At 50.3% G+C, this 3,896-nt stretch overlaps 1 long non-coding RNA gene across 1 annotated transcript; it reads left to right on the forward strand.

The window, feature by feature from the left end:
- The first annotated feature begins 2,238 nt into the window (after positions 1-2,238).
- On the forward strand, positions 2,239-3,272 carry LOC148592734 (uncharacterized). Its single transcript, XR_015913906.1, has 2 exons — positions 2,239-2,340; positions 3,190-3,272. It is a non-coding gene; the product is annotated as an uncharacterized LOC148592734 (long non-coding RNA).
- Positions 3,273-3,896: the final 624 nt, after the last annotated feature.

The raw sequence follows: 3,896 nt of genomic DNA on the forward strand, positions 1-3,896 counted from the left end.
ATTTCATTTTAGTGTTGATATTTTGTTTATGAAGAGTCTTCCCTCTAAGATTGGAGATTTTACTGCAGTGTGAAGACTAAGAGTAACATGCTAATGATATTTGTCTGTATGCTGAGGAGATGGCTCTGAATGTGATTTTAATAAACTGGAACTTCCAAGAATATGCTGCATTCTTAAAGATTCTGCATTTGTGCTTTGGGGGAACTGGTTGCCTCTATTTCTAACGAACTACAAAGCCTTTTCCCTTGTAAACTATCAGGTTGAATGCAGTTCAGTGAGCAGGAAAGAAAAAAAAAGTGTTTACCCTGCTCTGTATTTAAGATTAATTTAGCTGGGTGTCCATGCCAATTCCTGTTATAGACTTGCTACTCCCCCTCCACACTACCCTTAGCAGAATGCCTGCTCTGTGGCTGTGCAGTGCCTAATTCAATTCAGTGGTGATCTTAGCTCCACAAATGAGAGTTCCTGCAGAAAAGGTCAAGTTACCAAGTATTCAGGTTTCCTCTACCAATATGCTCAGATTCCTGGCATTTGGAGTGCCTTGAATAAAAGCTATTGTCTAGCTCTAGTCAGAGTGTCCGGCAGAAAGTGTTAGGCAATCTGTGTAGTCCATACAGAGCAGACGATGAGATTCACTGCATCTGCACTGCAGGCCATATATGCACCTTTTTCTACCTGGGGAATACTGGAAATAATAAACTGATGCCAAACTGATGTTCACGCATTTGAGAAAAATTATCATGCCTGTAATGAATACTGAAAGGTTAAATCTTAGATTCCAGATCAAAAACAACCTGGTTAACAACAACAGCCAAAAAGAGAGAGAAAAAAATCCCATTCATGACTTTTAAATTCTGAGAATAGCTCAGACTAGTCCCCCAATGGATCAGACTGCAGGAATGGAGACCTAGTTGGTCAATAGTTTGCCATTTCCTGTGTCACTAAGACAGAACAGAAAACAAGCATTTACAAAATTGCTTGCAAATCTGCTTTCCTGTTGCTTGTAGCAGAGTCAGCCTCTCATTATGAGTTCTATTGGGTGCCAGATGTTTATCTCTAGATGAGGCAGAAGAAGCTTTACAACTTTTGTCATATAATATTTAAAGCTCGATTAGGTATTTCTCATTTAATCACATATTAATTTCAATGACATTGATGTTTCTCCCTATGTCTTTAACCAGTCAGTGTATAAAAGTTGGGTTGCTAAGGGAGAATTACAGCCAAGTATTCCGGTTTAGCTGACTGCATTCTGATTACTTAATAATGCTCAGCTATGTGCAGAATTTGTCCTTGCCCTACTGAGAAACCTCTTACCTTGGAATCGGCTGCAATGCACTGGCTTGAGCACTTTCCTCAGCACGGCTTACATTCCAGGTAGCCAACCAAGTCCATGCCTAGGGAAAAATGCATCATTTTTTTTTTTTTCTGCAACATTCCCACAGCACTTAATGATCAAACCAAAAACGAATCTGCCTGCTCGGAGGAGGTGAATCTACTGTTCTAGCAGAAATTCGGGGTTGCCCGTTTCAGTGTCCCGGGGGACTGCTAGGGTCCTGGTTACAGCGCCTGGGAATACCGCAAAATCCTGCCTTCAGAGTAAGGGGCGTACAGAGCTGAGAGCGTGGAGAGACCCCCCGCCGCAGTGAAGGGAACTCTAGCTCTGCCTGCAAACCCTAATTCAGGCGGAGATATTCGCCTCACACATGCTGCCCGCTGCAGCTCCACGGGAGGCATTTTGCATGAAAAGCGCACTTCTGAGCCCAAAACGGGCTGCTTGCTTCCGCCAAGGCGGGGGACCGAGCGAGCCTCCCTCCCGCTCCTCCGGCGGGGCGACAGCACCTCCCGTGTCCTCGAGAGAGGGAGGCAGCCCCCAACGCGGGAGGGACCCCCCCACCGTGGGCAGGTGCCCCCCGGTGGCGGCGGCGGCTGCGCAGCGCCGTGAGTCACGCAGCGCGGCCGCGGGCGCGCAGCGCAGCGCGCAGGCACCCGGCGGCGGCGGCGGCGGCGGCGGCGGCGGGGGCGGGCGGGCAGCGGCTCCCCGCCCGCCCACTCGCACATGCTGCCGAGCCGCAGTCAGCTGGAGCGCCGCTCCCTCCGCAGCCGCCGCCCGTGACCTTCCCGCCCGCCGCGGAGGAGCCCGGGCCGAGGGCTCCCCCCGCCGCCTCTCCGCCCCCGGCAGGGGATGCGACATCGGCCCGCGGGAGCCCCGCGCAGCGCCGCCCGCCGCTCCGCAGTCCTCGCCGCCGCCCGCGGCCCGCCACGAGCCTCAGCATGAACCCGCCGTGCGCCCGCTGTGGCAAAGTGGTCTATCCCACCGAGAAAGTCAACTGCCTCGATAAGGTGCGCGGGGAAGGGGGCACGCGGGGCCGCGCAGCCCCCCGTGACCGCTGCGCTCCTCGCGGGGCCGGGGCGCAGCCGCGGGGGAGGCGGCAGGTGGCAAATAAAGTGACCGGGAGGGAGCCGCGGCGCCGGGAGCCGCAGCGCGGGAGGCTGCGCGCTGGTACCGGGCGGCCGCGCTGGCGCAGGGCTGCAACGGGCCGGGCCGGGGCTCTGCTCTGCTGCGGCGGCGGGGAAGGGGCTGCGGGCGCGGAGCGGGGCGGCCCGGGGGCGCCGCGGCCTCTGGCGCAGCCGCTGCGCCCGCGCCGGGAGCGCCCCTGTTCCTGCCCCGGGGCCGCTGCCAGCCCCCAGGCTGCGGGGCTTGACGTTCCCCAGCCAGCACCCCCGGGAAGCCAGGGCACTGGGAGCCCCGGCATGAAAATACTGTTTTATGTGTTAAATTTCTGCTAAATATACCAAAACACCAACCATCGTATTAGTTATTAACGCATAATGCAATTAATATTGCATTCTTATCAATCACATATATATGCATGTGTATGTGTGTATGTATATTATTTCTACTTTGATTTTTGATTTTAACTAGTCAAACTCCAGCTTCACTTGCCTTTAATCCCGGCAAGGTCAGGATGGAGAGGTACCGTCACTCAGACAGAAAAGGCACGTTTCCCAGAGCGTTTCAGAAGCGCGCCTCCTGTTATGCCCCAAAGTAATCCTTTTGATTTAGTTTGCAGAAATGTTAATGCCCATCCAAAGTGCTGGCATGCAGTTGTGTTTTTACATTTGTTGTTCCCTAAAATAGTTCTCTAAGCATCAATATTTTAAGTAATTCTCCTTTATATTTCTTTACAGTACTGGCATAAAGGATGTTTCCACTGTGAAGTTTGTAAAATGGCTCTGAACATGAATAACTACAAAGGATATGAAAAGAAACCTTATTGCAATGCGTAAGTATTGTAAATGTCAAGTCTTGCAGAAATGCACTTGAAAGAAAAACTGGCCATGAATTTTGTAAAATAGATGTTGTCCTGCTGCAAAAACTTAATCTAGGGAGGTGCAGGACATTCTAGGGCGGCTTAGTATCTTTTCAGACAGTGTGTTGTGCTGGTATGGAAGCGATGGAAAATGAAAATATTAATTTATGATATGAGTAGTATTTTATTATTAGATCTTAGGTGGGATTCAGGCCCGTTCCTCCAAGAAACCGTGTCAGAACGGTTGTTGAGTCCCATTGCATTCACAAGTGGCTTGCTAGGTGGGAGATATGTTTTGCAGCCGACTGCTCAGGACTGTGAACCTCATCAGCACTTTGGAGCAAGGAAACAAACAAGAGGCTTCTTGGTTTTCCAGGAATGATATCCTGTCAGAGATCATGACAACCTATTTTAAACTGTTGTTCACATTTCTCAGTTTACCAAACTGAATATTACAAAATCACTGATTTGAGCTTCATTCGGTTTTATATTTTTCTTCTCACTGAGATTTTGATAAACAAAACATGAATTTTTGTTGTCATGTATAATCACCTCGTGTTCCACTTAGGTTTTTTGTTTTTTGAT

Source organism: Tinamus guttatus, unplaced genomic scaffold, assembly GCF_059628265.1.
Source record: "Tinamus guttatus ecotype Peru unplaced genomic scaffold, ASM5962826v1 Tinamus_guttatus_pri_ptg000530l, whole genome shotgun sequence".
Classification (NCBI taxonomy): Eukaryota; Metazoa; Chordata; class Aves; order Tinamiformes; family Tinamidae; genus Tinamus; species Tinamus guttatus.